Here is a 22,039-nt window from a genome sequence, read left to right as displayed (position 1 = left end):
ACGTACTCTATGGCGGGGGAATTTCCGCGGTGCACACGCCCAACTTTTTCAGGGCGTGGGACCAGGAAACTCCCTCACCCCCCCCCCCCCCCCCCCTACCCTGTAACGTGCCGAACAGCAACGTGACAGGAACCCTGAAGGACAGGGGGTTTTAACCCCTGACCAATCAGAAAAGGGGAGGAAAGGTTTACCAGTTCACCCCTTTACGACCCCTCACCCCTGATACGATGTAATGACAAAGTAGAGCATGACCCAGTCATAGCATGCTACATGAAGCATCTAACAGCTTCACATAGCTCATGTGCTAACCTGCTATCTGAGTTTTACTAAGGAAAAAACACAGAACAGAGAGGGCCCTTTAAGAGCCCCGGTCCAGACTTACACATGTGCTTCTGTGGGCCAAACCTAACCCAGTTGTAGATCACAACGACACACACAACCCTTCATCACAACAAAAAATGGCAAAAGTACACTCTTACTACAGAGGAACGCCGTTTTTCATAACGAGAAAGACATAAGTCCTTGATTACGTATTGGCCACAGGCCTTGCTAAGCACACATGATAAGTGACCAAACAACCTTTTCTTTAGGAAAATAATAGTTTCTCAAGCGGAAGCACAACCCCAGCAACTTAAGCTGAGGGTTACATCGTATCCCCACAAACACAGTGACACAATATATTGTAAACAAACATGTCTGAGAGGAGGGGGGGAAGCCCCAGGGAAACCGGGGGGGTCACCCCTCCTACCTTACCCTTGATACGACCAGGTTGAACAGGTACCCCTGTTAATATGTGAACATGCTGTTCATTGTCATCACAGGCTGAGAAAAAGATTCATTCCTCAATCACATGTCACTAAGCATAGCTTCACAGGTTAATTAACCCTCTTAGTTGTGAGTTCACCCACGTTACAAACGTTACATGACCACACATCTCATCACAACTAACCAGTTCATTTTTACACATGTAAAAAACAACGCCGATTTTCTATGGAGAGAGAAGCTATACCAGTGACAAGACAATTCACACACAACACGCGTCGTATCCTCAATGTATTGCAGCAACACACGTTTTGGAAACATCGTTATTACAAAACATTTAGAAGGGAAGAAAAGAAGAAGTGTTTAAAGTCCGGTCAGGACTCCTACCTTCACCCTGAGCGCAGGCTGAGAGGACTGCAACACTGGTCAACGGGACACCGAGTCAAACCCGGCATCTCCTGCGTTGGTGACGAGGGTAATGTCCGCTACGCCACCCAGCCGCCGTTCTCCATGTTGACAAAGTCTTCGCTGGCATGGCACCCGGGTGTAGAGTCGACTAACATCCTCTGTCAAAGATGACGTCGTAGTCAGAGTGTTTAAGGCATGGTATAGTCACAGTAACGTTCAACCGTGTAACATTAAGCTAACAGCCACCCGACTGATAGCAACAAGCTAACGTTTCCTAGCCTAGTGAACACCACGAGCTAGCGCCGCAGCTAACAAACTAGCACGCCAGCTAAGCAGCTATCACCTGAACTGTACACAACGACATAATAAGCCACACTTCAGACAGGCCGCCGCCTGAGTCCCTCCCCATCCTAAGAGAGAAGAGAAAAATAAATGTCAACACAGTTTTCAACTGTGATTTACCAGACATGCAGCGGAGTCGGCACAATTCCCGTATGTAGACATGCAGCCGACTTGAGCATGGAACTTCTGATAACGAAGATCCATGCCCACTTTCCCTCGTGCTTTAGGGTGTACTTCCACATTCATGTGAAAGATGGGGCCTGCACAGGACAGAGAAGCATCCGCTTGTCCAGAGAATCCCGGGTTCAACCAGGTCTCGGTCGCGGCCCACTAGGTTGACCATCATGGGCGTCAGACCAAGATCCTCCGTCCGCCGCTTAAGAAGCCGAGCAGAGGACCCCAATCTGGGGCCGGCCTTCGTAAAATTGTCAGCTAACCCCCATAGCATTAACAGACAACTAGTGCTCGCAAGCAAAACAGTACTCACCCAGCTCGGAAGCAACCGGTTTCTCACAACAGCCGGTGCCTCCCACAGTCCAGCTGTATGACCGGAGGTTCAATACCTATCCAGCCGCAGCAAGGAGGACTGCAGGTGGGGAGTATATCAGCGGCGCGAGCCCCTAATACGAAAAAGCCGGTGGAGGTCAGAATGATCATCATCTTCCAGACACTCCAGTGACGAAGACAATATCGCCGTATTTTCTCGAAAATAGTGAGAGAAAATAAAGATATAATGTCAACGTATCTCCTTGTCTTCTGTTTTCCTCTCAACTTTCTTCAGCTTAACATGTATATAACAGGCACTTCCTTGTGGTGAAAGTGAAGAAGGAGGCGAGTGTGTAGCCACACACCTGGTTATGAAGGTAGCGGATAGGGGTGTGGCCAGACAAATGTTGGTATGTAAAGGTACATTGTGAATTTTTATTCAGTGCAATGCACAAAGTGAGGTTAGTGCAGATGACGCTGAGCGGAAGCTAGTATGATATAGAACTAATGAGCCAACAATTGCTTAGTACAATGTACTGTTATGAACCTCAAATAAAACTGTTGTGGCAATAGCAATGCTACTCTCTCCACCTTCAAAAAGAAAAAAGCAAGAGCACAACATATTTTTCTATTTACTATTATAATACAATGAACCACCCTCTCCACCTATTCAAACAGAGCAAGAGCACAATACCATATTCACGTTTACTGATGCACTACCCATCAACAGTTAAAATAGCCCTTTACACAAACATTAAATAACAGACCTTTCATTACAACAGTAATGAACAGTATAGCCAGAATAGTGACACATGTATCGCGTGTGGTGAGCACACGCATGCCTGCACAACGAAGACAGAAGATTGCATTGTCTCAATCATTTTAACTATAAAATGAGCTCAAAGTATGAGCTCACTGACTGAAATGTCCAACAAAAAGCATCAATTGTCAAATAATATTGATCACATTAACTAGACTAGATGTTTTTGAGGAAATTAGAAAGGGAACAACAACTTAACCCTTGTGTCTGATCAGATTCTTATTTTTTTGATAACTTTGCAGTGATTATGTTTGTAGCCAATATATATGGCAAAGGTGTGTAATCTTTGAATTATTTTGACTTTCTCTTTCATAAATTGTTTATTCAATTTCAGCCCTGATCATAACCACCACATATTGTTTTTTGTAATGTCAGATTTAACAACTCCTTTCAGAAAAGTGGGAGTATTTCATTTTTAATCTGAAGTTGAATAAAATATTTATGGAAAAGAAAGTGGGAAATTATTTCAACATACTGTATAATCTTTTTATGGCGTTTTTCAATTTAGTCCCCTAATATGGAAAGAGTATAACACTTTAGTTTTCAGACACAAGGGTTAAATTATTTATTTGTTTCTTGGCAGATTTAACATTGGGCTTTTGACAGGGGAGATGATGCATTGCATGGTAACGTTAGCTAGCTAACATCCACATGTTTATTTTTATCACTGACTAACCTGCTGGTTCCTTGACCTTGCAAGAAAACATTTGATAAATGTTGCCGGATTTAGCAGCATCTCCTGTAAGGGCCTTTCTTTTTCTTTGTTTTATCCCTCTCTCCTCCACCCTTTCTCTTTCTTCCACTGTCCATCTTGACATCAACATTAATTGACTTTCGCTCTACTGTATCTCTTCTGAGTCCCTCACTACCTGGCTCACTGCCTGGCTGTTATTCTGCATCTGAGTGCCATCTGCCATTCCATTCGCCGCCTCCGCTGTCAATCAGTTGTATCGCCTGGTCCCGCCTCCACCAATCACAAGCGGCAGCACGGCTCCATTTGTGATTGATTGATTTTATTGATGGATTAAAAACACACAACAAGGATCCAAAGGATAACATGAGAAAGAGTAAAACCCTTATTTCCGTCATGGTCCCAGGGCTGTTAGGCCACAACAAAAACGACAATAACACAAAACACATACATTTAAAACATTAGAAGACTAACCTATCGCTAAAATTGTATACCCCACAATAACTAAAAACTGATTGGAAACCCATTCAAACTATAGTTTCAAGTTCAAGTTTCAAGTTTCTTTAATAGTTGTCATACAGAAGTACAGAATACTTTTATACAAAATGCTTCTTACTGTTACGCTCCAGAGACTGTGCTAGACAAGATAAGTATCAAATAACATAGTATAGCATGTAAATTAGAAGTAGAAAATGAGGTCACAGTGTTCAGTATAGACATATGTACAATGTTCGATGCAGAATAGACGTAACTGAGTTACCATATAATATACAATACTATGCAGTGTACTAATATACAATACTATATAGTGCAAAGCAGAAATGGGATGAGGTACAATTTACAGTAAGGTGTACGAGTTGTAGTGCAATCCTTTATCAATAAATATAAAGTGTGGGGAGTGGGTGCTACAGTGTGTTTGTTTAAAGTGAGTGTGTGCTATAAAGTGTGGGGAGTGGGTGCTACAGTGTGTTTGTTTAAAGTGAGTGTGTGCGTGTGGATGTGTGTGCTATGTGCGTTTGATGGTTGTTGTGTAGTGTTCATTGTTCGTTGAGCAGCCTGATGGCCTGGGGATAGAAGCTTCTTCTGAGTCTTTCTGTGCTCGCCTTGAGACTCCGGTATCGCTTGCCTGACCGCAGCAGTTCAAAGAGGCAGTTGTTCGGGTGACTGGAGTCCTTAATGATTCTCTTAGCCTTGCCCCTGCACCGCTTGTTGTAAATGTTCTGGAGGGTGGGGAGCCCCCCTCCAATTGTGCATTCGGCTGAACGTGTCACTCTTTGTAGTCTGCTTCGGTCTTGTGCAGTGCTATTCCCAAACCAGGAGGTGATGTTGCCAGTCAGGATGCTCTCTATTGTACATGAGTAGAAGTTCTTAAGGATCTTCTGACTGACTTGGAACTTCCTTAGGCGCCTGAGGAAGTAGAGGCGTTGTCGTGCCTTCTTCACAACACTGTCAATGTGTGTGGTCCATGTCAGGTCCTCGGATATGTAGGCTCCGAGGTACTTAAAGCTGTTCACTCTCTCAACCGGTGCCCCGTCGATGCTGAGGGGGCTGTAGTCCTTGACCCCCGACTTCCTGAAGTCCACAATCATCTCCTTTGTTTTGCTGACGTTCAGGGAGAGGCTGTTTTCCTGGCACCATCCCGCCAGGACCTTGACCTCTTCCAGGTAGGCCCTCTCGTCGTTTGCAGAGATCAGGCCCACCACCACTGTGTCGTCAGCAAATTTGATGATTGTGTTGCTACTCCGCTGAGCCACACAGTCGTGTGTGTACAGGGAGTAGAGGAGGGGACTCAGAACACAGCCCTGGGGGGCCCCTATGTTGAGGGTGATGGATGAGGAGGTGCAGTTGCCTGCTCTCACCACCTGGGGTCTGCCCGTCAGGAAGTCCAAGACCCACTGGCAGAGGTCATAGTTCAAGCCCAGGTCCCTGAGCTTGGCTATGAGTTTGGAGGGGACTATGGTATTGAATGCCGAGCTGTAGTCGATGAATAGCATTCTCACATAGTTCCCCTTCCTCTTGTCCAGGTGTGATGCTGCTGTGTGCAGCACATGGGCTATGGCGTCCTCCGTGGACCTGTTGGGGCGGTATGCAAATTGCAGGGGGTCCATGTTGATGGGGAGGGAGGAGCAGATGTAGCCCTTTACTAGCTTCTCAAAGCACTTCATATAGGGGGCTATTCCTCTATTCTGTCCATGAGCCACTTCCTGACGCTTCTCTTGAAGCTGTGGAGGCTCGAGCTCTGCTTGATGGGGATAGGCAGCTTGTTCCAATCCTGGGCTCCAGAGAAAGTAAGGGAGCACTGGCCCAGTTTGGATCGGAAAGAAGCAGGCTTCAGGTTTGCTATGCTTGCTCTAGTTCTGTGGTTGTGGGATTCGTTGACCGGGGTGAAGTAGTTCTGGAGGTATCTAGGGGACCTTTGGTTTATAATATTGTGCACTATGTTCAGTCTGAGCTGGGTAACTCTGGCCTCCCTCCACAGGAAGCCAGTTTAGCTCCTGAAAGTGACTCCTCCCTATGTGGGTGCGAGGGCCAAGACCCATTACCACCCTTACCAGCTTATTTTGGGAAACCTGAAGCTTCTTTTTTATGGTCACTGTCAGGCCCTCGAACCACGACACGCTACCATAGTCAAAGTGGCAGAGTACTAGGCTATTTGCTAGTAGCCTGAGGCTATCTCTGCCAAGGAGGTTGGCTTTCCTAGCTAGGTACCTGGTGCGGGCGTTGACTTTGCCCAGTACTTGGGAGGCCATAGCCTCCCCGTCTAGGCTCCCGTCTATCATACAGCCTAGATACTGTACTTCGCTTTTTTTTTTTTGCTGTTTTAGGGTTACAGCTCCTAACTGGATGTTAAACTCCCGTGCTTTCCTGAGCTTGGGCTTGGAGCCTAATAGTACTGCCTCTGTCTTACCTAGGTGAAGAGAAAGCCTGTTGTCCGAAAGCCAACTGCTGACCCCTGCAAGTTGTTCACCTAGCATCTGTTCTAGTGTGTTCTGATCCTTGTGTGTGTGTGATCCGCGAGAGGGAGAGAGTCAGATAGTTCTCCAACTCTGTCGCAGACAGTGAAATCCTGGTTGTTCCCCACCCACCTAGGTTATCTAACTATCGTGCCGCCACAACTAGAAACAATGGCATGGCAAATTTTTTTTAATAATTATAATAAAAAAATAAAAAATAAAAAAATCTTTATATAATTATTATTGTTATGTGAATAGAAGGTTCTTGTATATGCTCTCGTATTATTATTGTTTATATAGGCTACCTAATACCGACATCAAAATAGATTGTATGCCTCTACAAATCATATGCAGGTAGAAAATCTACGGAAAATCCATCGCGATTTGGAATGAAATTGACGGAGAACTTTAATCCCTGGGTATTAATCGAACGAAACGAAGAAAAAGCAGTCATATTCCAGCATAGTTATTAATGACACCAATGGCAAACAGTGGTTAACGGATTGATTGATTGAAAACTTTATTAACAGATTGCAGAATGGGTACAGTCAGGGGCATAGCTGGGGGGGGGGGAGCTTAGGATGATTCCAAGGGCCCAGCACTGGGGGGGGGGGGGGGCCCAAAAAAAAGTATATTTTTTTTATACAAGACATCACTCAGGTGTATTATTGATGCTCTCATTGATACTATGTTTGTTTCTGAAGTGTGTGTGTGTGTGTGTGAGATATATATAGAGAGAGGGGGGGCTTTGGTAGACTATTGCATTGGTCCATTCATTGAAGATGAACGCAATGCGACATCCTTTACTAGGCTCACCCACCAACAGTGCAGGTGCTGAACTGCTGATCCGAATGTATAGGTAAAAACCATATTATGCGTTTTCATCAATAAATAAATGGCCACAAAAAAGATTCTCTCGCGCTCTTACACGCGCTCCACTTCACTGGGGGCCTACAAATACATTCTTTCATGGGGCCCAGAATCTATAGCTACGCCCCTGGGTACAGTACAGTACGCCTATTGCTTAATAACAGCGGAGCAGTGCTGCTTTTGCTTCCGCGTTTTCCCTGATTGGCTGCGACATGCCCCGCGGCAGGCGCGGCAACCGCAGAGCGGAGCCGCTCTGCCGCGGAGCGGCAGAGCTTGCGGAATTATGTAACCGCCCTAATCCGCCATGATTTTCATTCGGCGCTTCAGCTCACCTGGCAGAGCAGCGGTCCTGCGGTCCGTTGTTGACGAGTTTGAATCCCATCAAATTTTTTTTAACATGTATTCTTTCGCCGGTTAAGGTTAGGCATGGTTAAGGTTAAGGTTAAGGTTAGGCATTGTTTCGGAGTTGGTTAAGGTTAGAACGGTTAAGTTTAGGCGCTGTTAAGGAGCTGGTTAAGGTTAGAGTTTGTCTTAGAGAATGGCAATATTCTTTCTATGGTTAAGGTTAGGCATGGTTAAGGTTAAGGTTAAGGTTAGGCATTGTTTCGGAGTTGGTTAAGGTTAGAACGGTTAAGTTTAGGCGCTGTTAAGGAGCTGGTTAAGGTTAGAGTTTGTCTTAGAGACAGCCTATTTCCGCACTGCCGCTCTCCCGCGTTGCCGCGGTCACATGGTCAAATTGTCACATTCTTGCACTGCTCCGCTGTTAAAAAGCAACACGCGTACAGTACAGCTCAATACATACAATTGTTAAGGGGATGCAGACCAGAGAAAGACTTTCGTCTTGTTTACATCAGGGTCCCCCATTTTCAATTCATCATAACATATATGACACAAACAACATACATAGACAGTACTGCTACATCTATACATTTATGACATACCAGATTTGCAAATACAGTACTGTTTGTGATACAAAAAGAGTCCAGAAAAGAGAGTATATACATTTGACGTAGAAACTGTACATTGGAGGAGATTGGGCAGGGTTGGGTGGGGGAACTGTACATTGGAGGTGGTTGGGTGGGTGGGGTGGGGGGTTGGGTAGGGGACACTGTACACTGTACAAGCAAAACTGTACATTGGAATATTGACAACTGTTGTGAAGGGCCAGATTAAACCGAATATATATATTTATTTATATATATATATTTAATTGTATTTGTATATTCTCTAATATTCCCTGATATCCCTTGTATATTCCTTGTACAATATGCATTGAATATCCATTCTAGCCTACTGAACATCCCATAATAGTCTCCATTCTACTATTGGTCGAGACCTTGGTGCCAGGCTGCCATACCCCTCAGACCCAGTTCAAACGTACCGCTCGACATGTACGAACAAGTCCTAGTTCCGCGTAGGAATTTGGCTACCGCACCACTAATGGGACTATTTGTTCATAGTGCGTATATATACTGCGCTACTAAAGTAGGACTTTCTTTTCAGTCCAGTTTCTTACCCTCCAATAGAGTCACAGACGTAAAGCCTCCCCGCGATGCCACGTGTGGGAGTAAGGCCAAGTTCGGCCTACCATCGGTATTGAGACATCGTGTATATTAATATTTGAATAGTCATATTTGGCACTATATCGTCGAGTTGGACGTAGTCTATTAAGCTAATAATAGTCTGTTAATATATAGTGCTTCGTGCGGTGAGAATACTACCGTAGTCAGTACCCCATCGTTTCGGGCAGAGAACTGGCTGCTTACCCAGGGTGGTTGACCCTATGTGAAGCTGCACCCGAGGAGCCCCAGAGCCGACGAGCGAGTGGACCTGTATACCGGATTATTCTACCGACGACAGCCCGCCTTCCCAGGCACGGATTATGCTTTGGATACTTTGATTATTCTATGGATAAAGACCCCCGACACTACCGTGTGTTGGAACCCCCCCCCTGGAGAGGACGCAAGGTGAGGAGACGCTCTGCAAGACGAGGTCTCTCCACATCTCTCCCCCGTGGACCGGAGAGAGCCGGCCCACAAAGAGTCCACCTGCTTTCATCTGTGGTCCAATGATCGCCGGCGCATTGAACGGCACTACAGTGGGTTCACCTGGGATACCCTTGGCCGGATGAGGCAGCTGGATTCTACCCCCCCCCCCCTCCTACTCCTGTCGGCTTACAAGCGACCGGATTAACCCCCTCTAGTGTATCCAGCCTATAATCATTAAAGTATCATTGCTGTTATTCCTTAACTATTCCAGGTCGTATATTTACCACCTGCGCCTTCAGAGATTGGACATTTTCTATTGATATACCGACGAATACTCCTTGCCATAAAAGTGCATACTATTTCAATTCATAAATGTAATTAAGTGATTAAGTGCTTATTCTACACACCATCGCTGTGTAGGAAATAAAGACCTGTTTCTAATTCGTACATTTGTGTTGGATCCGTTTCATCTACGTGAGAGTGTTCATGATAATATATTTATGCCGTGTACTGGGTGGCCGAATATTAAGTACAAAGGTAGTGGTAGTAAGTATCATATCTAGTAATACAGTCAGGGAATTGTACCCCTCAGTTACAATTGGTCCTTCGAGCCGGAGGGTAATTAGTGTAATATTAATATAGTGTTATTAATATTGAAATGGCCTATGATGAACACTCCACGAAACGATCCTCCTAACCAACGCCCGCAGCGCGAACGACGGCTCCCTCAGTACTTAGAGGCTTACGCTGTCAGTCAACAACCTAGTCTTCTACTAACAGTAAACGCGGTAAAACTAGAAAGTAAAAGTATGTCTAACCCCAACGCCCAGACTACCCCGACCATAGAGGCCCCTACGGGCTCTAATGTAACTGACCAAGTTCACGGTGGGGACCAGTGGGAACCAGACATGACTTCACACCCCGCCAGTACTGAAGAAGTAGTCCCCGATGAGTCCCGGGAGGAATACAACGCTACCGAGAGAGAACTCGGCACGGAAGAAGACGGGGAGAGCACCGTGGAGATAGAGCTCCAAGGCTCCGCAAGGAGTACCCCTATACAACCGCCTTCTCCCAGCGAGGCAGAGAGGACCCTACAGCAGGCATTCCTCGTCAGCCTGAAAGCCTCTACTGAACGCGATAGACTCCAGGGTGAACGCGATCGATTGCAGCTACAGCAACGGAGCGAAGAAGAGCACATACGCCTGGAAATAAGACGCATTCAGATGGAAGAGAATGTGGCCCGAGACCGAGCAGACAGCCAGCGAGCAGCTGCTGGTGCTCTACGGGACGCAGAGCGCGACAGACAGCAAGCGCAACTAATAGAACAGCTGATCAGACGGACAACACCCTCTCCCTCCGCCAGAGGCTCCAGGAACTCGTCTAGACACACCTCCAGGGCGGCATCCCCTAGCCGAGTAAACAACCCTGAACTTGACCAACAGACGAGGTCTATACCCCCCACAGACCACCTCCCCCCACCGGTCCAAGCGAGACCTAGCAACCGGGAAGGAGCAGCATATCCTGTGGAGAGGCTAAACCAGAGACTACAAGCACTGGATGACCTAACTGAAGACGAAGAGGAAGAGGAGGAGAACCACGCCCGAAGACAGCACAGTACTCTACCGGACCAGGAGGTCCGGTACAGCCCAGGCTATACTCCCGCGGAGCTGCGCTACAGACCCCCGACTCTATACACGGGTGAGCACGACGCACGACCCGCACCGAGGAACAGCACCTGGACAAGCGGGCCATGGTACACTGCCGGTACCAGCCCATACCAAGGAGCGGGAGGAGACTCGCCTAGGAGGCCTCTCCCCCAACGCTCGCCGATGTATCCACAGTCAGCGTCATACATTGGCACGCCTATGGTACCCGACTTCACCCAAGAGAACCGGGCCCAGTATACAGAACTCCGCATGTGTCTGGAGACCATGTTGGTGGATGTATTGGATGAACGCCACAAATACGCCATCCTACTGCAGCACTTAAAGGTGCCCCGCGCACATAATATAGCGCTCGCCTACGCGACTTCCACCACCCCATACACAGCAGCGCTGGTAGCATTGGACCAGAGGTATGGGCGCATATGGGATTACGTGATCCAGGAGATCCGACACATCGACCGCTTACCCCCAGCAATAGACAATCGAGCACTGGACGACCTGTCCATCAGAGTGCAGTCCCTGGTAGGGATGTTGGGAGCGCAAAGAGAGAAGGGGAAGTATGAACTTTACGCCAACTCAAATGTGGAAAGGATCCTGGAGAAGCTGCCGCCCGCTCGTCAGGAGCGCTTTAGGCGGCAGAGGGACCACAGAGACCCGAATGGCCCCGAACCGAACCTCCTCGATCTAGCAGACTTCCTGGCGAGAGAAGTCAGCAGCCTACGGCTAGATACATTCGGACGGAGCACCCCTGGCTCCAGAGAAGGAACCAGACGACTAAATGATGGAAGAAGATCGGTGACTGTGATGCACCAATCGGAGTCAGTACCGAGCAGCAGGAGCCACAGTACCCCCTCCAGAACGGAGAAGTGGAAGATAGTGTGCCCCTACTGTGAGAAAGAACACTGGCTAGCGCAATGTGACTCCTTCCCCAAGCTGAACGCGGAGGAAGCAGGTCAATGGATAAAGTCCAACAAGCGCTGTTTTCGCTGTGCGCGCTCACACATGGCAGCCGAATGCCGCTTAAAGAAAAGGTGCACCAAGTGCGATGGAGCCCATCTGGACATACTTCACGACAGTAACAGACGGCGCCCTTCACCTGCGCCATCCAGCCGCGAAGCGAGCGTCATGTACATCGATCCCGCCAGCAGCAGTGGAGCCTGAGTACTCCTAAAAGTAGTGCGTGTGACACTAAGCTACCAGAATAAAGTCCTGGACACTTACGCCGTCCTCGATGACGGGTCAGAGAAGACCCTGCTGCTCGCCTCCGCTGCGGCCCAGCTGGGGCTGCGGGGAAGCGAAACCCAAATGACAATTCGGACAATAAGACGAGATTTGAAGACGATAAAGGGCGAGAATGTCTCATTCTCTATCGCAGCAAGCGGCCAGCCTGAGCGACGGTACCAGATTGCAGACGCTTTCACCAGCCAAGAAATAGGACTGTCGCGGTACACATACCCCGTCGCCAAGCTGATGGAGAAATATGCACATCTGCGCAAGTTACCGATCCCGCTCATAGACAATGCTATGCCGACCCTGTTGATAGGCTCCGACCATGCAGACCTCATTGTCCCGATAGACCGGGTTCATACCGGACCCCGAGGCTGTCCTGCAGCAGTCGAGACCCGTTTGGGATGGACTCTCCAAGGCCCGCTCGCCAAATCTCTCAACCGAAGTACAGCCACCAGATGTCTCCACTCCCGAGTCACAGAGGGAGAAACCGCACTCCTGCAACACGTAGAGCGGCTATGGAGCTTGGAACAAATGCCCTTTAAGAATGGAAAGAAAGACATTCGCTCTAAAGATGACATTTACGCCATTCACCTCCTCGAGACAGGGACCAAGAGAGTCCCGGTCAACGGCGTGTTGAGATACGCCACGCCACTCCTGCGGCGAGAAGGAATGCCTACTTTCCACGCCAAGACAGACGCCATAGAACGGTACCTGCTGAACACGGAGCGGCGCTTAGCCAAGAACCCCGCCCAAGAGAGTGTATACCGCGCCGAGATTGAGAAGCTCATCACAGCGGGACACGTCACAAAGATGGACATTAAAGAGGCTGACCAGACCACTGAATCGTGGTACGTGCCCCACCACAAGGTCCATCACAACGGTAAAGACCGCATAGTATTTAACTGCAGCTACCAGATCGGATCCCAAAATCTGAATAAAGAGTTACTGCCCGGTCCCACACTCGGCCCCTCCCTACTCGGCGTTCTACTCCGCTTCCGCCAGGAAAAGGTGGCCATCAGCGGGGACATTAAAGGAATGTTCCTGCAGGTGAGATTAGTAGAGGCGGACAAGCCCCTGTTACGGTTCCTATGGAGAGAGAAGCCAGGAGATGAGCACCCAGCCATCTACCAATGGGAAGTCCTCCCCTTCGGAACGACGTGCAGCCCCTGCTGTGCGACATTTGCACTACAGAAACATGTAGCAGAGGACCCAGCAGCGGACGAAGAGGTCCGACACAGCGTAAAGAACAGCTTCTACGTAGACAACTGTCTACAAAGCCTTTCAACCCAGGAAGAAGCCGAGGCTCTCCTGATTAAACTCCGCGCCTCATTGATCAAAGGCGGCTTTGATCTCAGGCAGTGGGCCAGCAGCGATCCGCAAGTACTGCGCAGCCTCTCCTCCGAGGACAAGGCAGCCAGCAGCGAGACCTGGATGGCTACAATCCCGGGAGAAGCCCAGGAGATGACCCTGGGATTGGTGTGGCGATTCAAAACAGATTCGCTTCACTACAGACACAAGCCCCTGACTACGGAGCAGGGAAGGCCGGCGGCGGCGCCGACCACCAGACGGAGTGTGTACACAACACTCGCCCGACAATATGACCCGCTAGGATGTATTCTACCGTACACCACCAGGGCAAAAATGATTGTACGAGCATTGTGGGACAAGGACCAGGGCTGGGACGACCCCATTCCCGCACACCTTGCATCCACCTGGAGAGAGTGGGAGATGGAGCTCCACTCACTCCCAGGCGTTAATATGCGCCGAAGCTACTTCCCACCCACGGTGAGGCCAGAGACATGTAAAATGGACTTACACGTCTTCAGTGACGCCTCAGAGGTCGCATACGGATCAGTAGCCTACTTGCGGGCCCAAGACCAAGGGGGAGAGATCTACACAGCATTTGTCCTCGCCCGCTCGAGAATAGCCCCACGCAAGCAACAATCTATCCCACGTCTAGAGCTCTGCGCAGCCCTAGCCGGAGCGCACCTAGCCACGCTCATCCACCGTGAGCTCACCATACCGGTGTCTAGAACAATCCTGTGGTCAGATTCCACGACGGTACTCGCCTGGATCAAATCGGACTCATGCAAGTACAAAGTCTTCGTGGGAGTCAGAGTCACCGAGATTCAAGACTTAACCGAAGAGTTAACCGGAGAAACAGAGTGGCGCTACGTTGATACAAAACAGAACCCAGCTGACGTCATCACCCGGGGGATGCCCCTGGATGACCTCACCCGTCGCAATGTCTACAGTGACGGCCCCGCATTCCTAAGACTCCCGGAAGGACAGTGGCCCATGCCTATCCCGAGGGAAGCAAGTCCAGAGGAGGTGGAAATTAAGAAGTCTGTGTTCTGTGGATTGAGCACCGTAGCCTCCACCGACCCTAACATAAACGATTGCACGTCCATAGAGAGTGCACAACAAAGAACATTCCTGCGGTACCACCCGGAGTGCAAGTCCCCCGCTGATATGTCAGCAGCTAACTACGAGGAAGCAGAATTGCTTCTACTGCAGCGAGCCCAGAGAGACTCGTTCCCCGATGAATTGGCCTGTCTACAGGGAGGAAAGCCCGTCCCATCCGACAGCAGATTAATTCACCTGGCCCCCGAGAGCGACGCTCACACCCTCATCAGAGTGGGTGGTCGCCTACGCAGAGCCCCGAATCTACCGGATGACATTAAATACCCGATCGTATTGAACAGCCGACACAAGGTCACAGAGCTGATTATAAAGAAATACGATGAGGATGTACATCACGCAGGAGCAGAAAGAGTCTTCGCGGAAATCAGACGTCGTTACTGGATCCTACAAGGAAGAGAGGCGGTACGACGCTTCCAACGAACATGTCTAGACTGCCGCAAGTGGCGCGCGCAGCCCAGCATACCAAGGATGGCTGACCTTCCTCCATGTCGCCTCCGAATCGGTGACAAGCCATTCCACTCAACGGGTATGGACTGCTTTGGCCCGCTGCACATAAAGAAAGGAAGAGGAACCGAGAAGCGGTGGGGTATTGTATTCAAATGCATGACCACCAGAGCGATACACATCGAGCTTCTCCCGACCATGAGCACAGACTCATTCCTTATGGCCTTCCGTAGATTCATATCACGGAAAGGAAGACCGTCTACCCTATTGTCCGATCATGGGACAAACTTTAAAGGCGGCGAAAGAGAGCTGAGAGAGAGCTTCCAAGCTATGGGCCCAGAACTTAAGACCCACCTCGCTCCAGCACAGGTTGATTTCCAATTCAACCCCCCAAACGCACCCCACTTCGGTGGCACTTGGGAACGAGAAGTGCGCTCCATAAAGACAGCCCTGTACGCAGTACTTGGGGCCCAGACTGTGGCGGAAGAAGTCCTAATGACAGTCCTCACGGAGATTGAGGGAGTACTTAACTCGAAGCCCCTCGGATATGTCTCCAGTGATGTGGCGGATATCGACCCAGTTACCCCCAACACACTCCTGATGGGGCGGCTAGATCCCACATTACCCCAGACAATGTACCGGCCTGAAGAAGCGAACGGCCGACGAATGTGGAGGTACAGCCAAGTATTAGCCGACAAGTTTTGGAACAGTTTCCTACTGCACTACCTACCGTCTCTACAGACCCGCCAGAAGTGGGTAAAGGAGAGAGACAATTTGACAGAAGGAACAGTCGTCATGATTATTGATCAATCACTGCCCAGAGCTATGTGGCCGGCCGGCCGCGTAAGCAAAGTGATCACCGGTGCCGACGGCAAGGTCCGAGCAGCTGAAGTGCTCGTCCAGGGTCGCACTTACACCCGTCCCGTGGCAAGGCTCATAGAACTGCCTCGACTCCCAGACACAATCGATGATGACCATGACCCTACAACCCTATGACTTTGTGAAGTTGACTGACCCCTACAGCAAACCCTTATGTGTAAATAGACAACGCGATTAATCTGTCTCTGTTTAACTGATTAGGTCTGGGACCTATTCAGGGGGTGGCTGTTGTGAAGGGCCAGATTAAACCGAATATATATATTTATTTATATATATATATTTAATTGTATTTGTATATTCTCTAATATTCCCTGATATCCCTTGTATATTCCTTGTACAATATGCATTGAATATCCATTCTAGCCTACTGAACATCCCATAATAGTCTCCATTCTACTATTGGTCGAGACCTTGGTGCCAGGCTGCCATACCCCTCAGACCCAGTTCAAACGTACCGCTCGACATGTACGAACAAGTCCTAGTTCCGCGTAGGAATTTGGCTACCGCACCACTAATGGGACTATTTGTTCATAGTGCGTATATATACTGCGCTACTAAAGTAGGACTTTCTTTTCAGTCCAGTTTCTTACCCTCCAATAGAGTCACAGACGTAAAGCCTCCCCGCGATGCCACGTGTGGGAGTAAGGCCAAGTTCGGCCTACCATCGGTATTGAGACATCGTGTATATTAATATTTGAATAGTCATATTTGGCACTATATCGTCGAGTTGGACGTAGTCTATTAAGCTAATAATAGTCTGTTAATATATAGTGCTTCGTGCGGTGAGAATACTACCGTAGTCAGTACCCCATCGTTTCGGGCAGAGAACTGGCTGCTTACCCAGGGTGGTTGACCCTATGTGAAGCTGCACCCGAGGAGCCCCAGAGCCGACGAGCGAGTGGACCTGTATACCGGATTATTCTACCGACGACAGCCCGCCTTCCCAGGCACGGATTATGCTTTGGATACTTTGATTATTCTATGGATAAAGACCCCCGACACTACCGTGTGTTGGAACCCCCCCCCTGGAGAGGACGCAAGGTGAGGAGACGCTCTGCAAGACGAGGTCTCTCCACATCTCTCCCCCGTGGACCGGAGAGAGCCGGCCCACAAAGAGTCCACCTGCTTTCATCTGTGGTCCAAGGATCGCCGGCGCATTGAACGGCACTACAGTGGGTTCACCTGGGATACCCTTGGCCGGACGAGGCAGCTGGATTCTACCCCCCCCCCCCTCCTACTCCTGTCGGCTTACAAGCGACCGGATTAACCCCCTCTAGTGTATCCAGCCTATAATCATTAAAGTATCATTGCTGTTATTCCTTAACTATTCCAGGTCGTATATTTACCACCTGCGCCTTCAGAGATTGGACATTTTCTATTGATATACCGACGAATACTCCTTGCCATAAAAGTGCATACTATTTCAATTCATAAATGTAATTAAGTGATTAAGTGCTTATTCTACACACCATCGCTGTGTAGGAAATAAAGACCTGTTTCTAATTCGTACATTTGTGTTGGATCCGTTTCATCTACGTGAGAGTGTTCATGATAATATATTTATGCCGTGTACTGGGTGGCCGAATATTAAGTACAAAGGTAGTGGTAGTAAGTATCATATCTAGTAATACAGTCAGGGAATTGTACCCCTCAGTTACAACAACCATACTTGGTAATTTACTGTACATTGGAGGGGGTTGGGTTAGGACATTTGCAGGGGCCAGTTTCGAATTGCAGTCTCCCGTAGGTGTTCTTTCAGAGTGGTTTTGAAAGTAGTGATTCACATTCCTTTACAGCTTTGGGTAGGGCGTTCCACATTGATGTGGCATAATTGCGAAACGTGTTTAGTACCTTGTTTGAGCCGAATAACATGATTTGTGGAGCTCCCTCTGGTGTTGTGATCGTGGTATTCACTGACCTTCCTATTTTTCTCTGATTTTCTCCCCGTCCCAATTAGTCATTGTGCCAATTCCCCCCCTCCCCTACCTGGTTGTTGTACGCATGTTCTCCCACGAGTCGGTACAGGGGAGATGTCGACCGCACACTTCCTCCGAGACGGCGCTCAGTTTTTTGAGTACCTCATCTGTTGTACCATTTCCAGTTTGAAGTCGTCTTTGTGGACCCCTAGGTTCTTGTATGCTACTATGTGTTCTACCCCATAATGCCCTGAGTGGGAGGGTAGTTTGTTTACCAGTGTTGTGGCTATGTTTTATTAGTCTTTATTAGTGTTTGCGCTGCCCAGGCAGCAATGGTCTTTAGGAAGTTAATAGATATCATCAGGGGCGTAGCTGGGGGGGGGGGGGGTTTACCATACATCACAATACAAGGTGTATTATTGATGCTCTCATTGATACTATGTTTGTTTCTGAAGTGTGTGTGTGTGAGAGATATATAGAGAGAGAGGGGGGGCTTTGGTAGACTATTGCATTGGTCCATTCATTGAAGATGAACGCAATGCGACATCCTTTACTAGGCTCACCCACCAACAGCGCAGGTGCTGAACTGCTGATCCGAATGTATAGGTAAAAACCATATTATGCGTTTTCATCAATAAATAAATGGCCAAAAAAATTCTCTTGCACGCTTATGCGCGCTCGCATTCATTGGGGGCCTACAAATATTCTTTCATGGGGCCCACAATCTACAGCTACGCCCCTGGATATCATTTCTCCGAGGCGTTCGCTCGGCTTAGTCCACTTTTCCACATTTCATGGGGGTGTTTCATTACCATTACGGGCGGTTCTATATGCAAATACATAAAACCGTGCACGAGCGTGGAGCGTAGATCAAGTGATATTTATCAACAGAGTACTTGCAGGTGTGCGTGGTGTGCGTGATTTCAAAACCTAGCCGCATTTCTGGCAAGACGCTCTCTGATTGGCCGACGCCTGTTTCTACACTGGTTAAGCTTAGGCACTCTTTCGAAGTTGGTTAAGGTTAGTTTGTCTTAGAGCGTGACGGCAAGTTCTTTCGACGGTTAAGCTTAGGCACTCTTTCGAAGTTGGTTAAGGTTAGAGTTTGTCTTAGAGCATGGCGATAGAACGGCAGGTAGTTTGCAGGCTGTTTGACGTGGAAATGGGCAAAGACACAGCTCGTCATGCGATTGGGCAAACGCGTCAGTGGCCAATCAGAGAGCGTCAGTCAGTGCCAATCAGAGCGTCTGCCAGAAATGCGGCTAGGTTTCGAAATCACGCGCGTGGGAGTCCTAGGGCGGGCCATACTTTTTTTAATCGAGTGGGGTGTCTAAAATATGTGTTTTTTTGTGGGGAATTCAAATATGGGATTATTTTTCTAATCGGATAACTCCTACCTACATTGTTTTGGATTTCAAAATGGCCGATTTGACCATTTTTCACCCCTTGGCCATACATGGATGCCAACATGAATCTGAAGGAAATCCTAACATGCAAGGTGTCTAAATGATGTGTTTCTTAATGGGGAATTCAAATATGAGTTCATTTTTGGGATAGGATAACTCTAACCTACATCATTTTGGATTTCAAAATGGCAGATTTTACCATTTTTCACCCCTTGGCCATACATGGATGCCAACATGTATCTGAAGGAAATCCTAACATGCAAGGTGTCTAAATGATGTGTTTCTTAATTGGGAATTCATATATGAGGTCATTTTTGGGATAGGATAAATATAACCTGCATAATTTTGGATTTCAAAATGGCTGATTTTACCATTTGAACCCATTGGTATTGTATTACAAAATTGCAAAGATAAAAAAGGTATGGGAAATCATTTATAATGACAAAGCCATCAAATTTATTAACAAGTGAACTGTATATAACTGGATACAACTCCAAAGATCAATAATAATAATACTAACAATAATAAATTGTATTTGTAATGCACACAAACACCTAAGTGCTAAATCTCGATCTCCTGACTTCTTGAACTTTGCCAGGTTCCAATATCTTGATTGGACTCATTCTTGGATGGCAAGATCTCCTACTGTACTGCTTTAGCCACCAACCTACAAACACAAACTTAAAGTCAATGTCAGCCATAAATAGGTGAGCTCTTTCCAGAACTACTCAGCAGAAACCTCTGTAACCATTTTAACAAACGTCTCAATGTATTGAGAAAATCCATGGGGCTCCATCAATCCTCTATCTTCTTAAAACATTGGAAAGGCAGGGGATGGAAAAGAAGGCAGAGAAAAGGAGAAGGGGCAAAGAAGAAAGCTTTGCAGCAGCAGACAAGGTTGCCAGGAAGGATGTTCAGAGCTTCCTTACAGTCCCTGAAGTTGAGCTCATTCCTGAAACTGACCCTGCAGCTTCAGCAAAGCTACGGAAAAATTATGATGAGATTCCAAACATCGCCCTTGCTAGTGTAAGGTATGGCATAGGTCTAAGACCAACTGCAGCTATAGCAACTGCAGCTCTGATTGATGCAGGACTCATCTTAGAAGATGACACAAGTAAAGTGATTGATAAGAACAAGGTTAAGAGAGCACAAGAATAGTTGATGCAAGAGCTGGGGGAAGAGTTTGAGGAGAAGTGCAGGGAGGAGGGGGGGATTTCCTGTATCCTCTTTGATGGGCGGATTGACATGACCAATGTGATGATGGAAGCTGAGGGCAGTGACCAATCTTTTCCTGCAAAGATCAAGGAAGAACACTATAGTGTTGCTAGTGAGCCTGGCAGCAACTATCTGTTCCACTTTACACCAGAGAAAGCAACTAAAGAGGAGTCCCATGCAGAGAAGATAGCTAAGGTCCTGTTTGCCTGGCTGAAAGAGAGAGGTTCTGATAAGACCTTGTGGGCCATTGGAGGAGACTTGACCAATAGGACAGCTCCTTGATTCTGTTACAGACTTGGAGATCAATCCTAACTTCACCAGGATCTTTCTTGGCCCTCCGCTGATCAAGCTGCCTGAGAAGATCATTCAAGATCTCTCAACTGATCAACACTATGGCTATAAGCTGGTCTGTGCAATCAGGGATGGAGTGCTTTCTGCAAGGCTGGCTCTGCTGGAGATTGGACCGGTAAACCACAGCCGCTGGCTCACCACAGCAAACAGACTCCTCAGGCTCTGGGTGTCAAAGCATCAACTTAAAAGAAAGAACCTGAATAATCTACAATGCATTGTGGAATTCATCATTGGAGTGTATTATCCATGTTGGTTCAACATGAAGGTCAAGCACTCCTGGATCGAAGGGCCTAGGAACATCCTGTTTCAGCTGGACTGCCTCAAGTCTCAGAGGAAGGAGGTGCTGGATGTTGTGATGCCAACTGTGAGAAGATCTGCTTGGTATGCCCACAGTGAAGCCATCCTCCAAACACTGCTGTGCTCTGAGGATCAAAAAGAGAGAATTGAGGGGGTGGAGAGAATCCTGGCCATCAGGGGAGAGGGGGATCCAGACACTCAGCTGGGAGACTCCTGTGTCAGGATCAGAAGAACACCTCACATCAATAGTGACGCTTCCAGCATTGGTGGCTTAATCAGCTGGTCAGAAGATTTGTCAGAGCCACCTCTCACCTGCTCCCTAAGCACCTCCGAGGTGAAGAACTTAATCAACACCCCCATGGAGGTTCTCGACTGGCCTTGCCACACACAAAGCATCGAGAGGGTTGTTAAAATGGTGACTGAGGCCTCTGCTAAGTACTTTTCACAAGAAAAAAGGGATGGAGGGATCAGGGCTCAGGAGACCAGCAGGAGGCTGATGTCCAAGAATGAATCCAAGCAGGACTTGTGCAACCTGATCAAATTTAAGAAGATAGAGGATTGATGGAGCCCCATGGATTTTCTCAATACATTGAGACGTTTGTTAAAATGGTTACAGAGGTTTCTGCTGAGTAGTTCTGGAAAGAGCTCACCTATTTATGGCTGACGTTGACTTTAAGTTTGTGTTTGTAGGTTGGTGGCTAAAGCAGTACAGTAGGAGATCTTGCTGTCCAAGAATGAGTCCAATCAAGATATTGGAACCTGGCAAAGTTCAAGAAGTCAGGAGATCGAGATTTAGCACTTAGGTGTTTGTGTGCATTACAAATACAATTTATTATTGTTAGTATTATTATTATTGATCTTTGGAGTTGTATCCAGTTATATACAGTTCACTTGT

Source organism: Notolepis coatsorum, assembly GCF_963971535.1.
Source record: "Notolepis coatsorum genome assembly, chromosome: 10".
Classification (NCBI taxonomy): domain Eukaryota; kingdom Metazoa; phylum Chordata; class Actinopteri; order Aulopiformes; family Paralepididae; genus Notolepis; species Notolepis coatsorum.
The sequence above is the reverse complement of the archived record's forward strand: the minus strand, read 5'-3'. Positions refer to the sequence as shown.